Below are 213 nucleotides of genomic sequence, written 5' to 3'. Positions count from 1 at the left end.
ACATATATGTATAAAAAAAAATTTAAATTTATAATCAATTTTTGGGTATGTTTTTATTATACAAATATAATATTACAATTTTTATAATATTTACATATTTTTATATGGGTATAATTAATAAAAATTACTAATTTATATAAAAAAGAGATTAAAAAAGATTTTTTAGTGTGATAATGTTGTTTTTGTTATGTATATAATAGTTTATAATTTTAT

This window comes from Penaeus monodon, chromosome 24 (genome assembly GCF_015228065.2).
Source record: "Penaeus monodon isolate SGIC_2016 chromosome 24, NSTDA_Pmon_1, whole genome shotgun sequence".
In the NCBI taxonomy this organism is placed as follows: Eukaryota; Metazoa; Arthropoda; class Malacostraca; order Decapoda; family Penaeidae; genus Penaeus; species Penaeus monodon.
Note: the sequence above shows the minus strand (reverse complement) of the source record.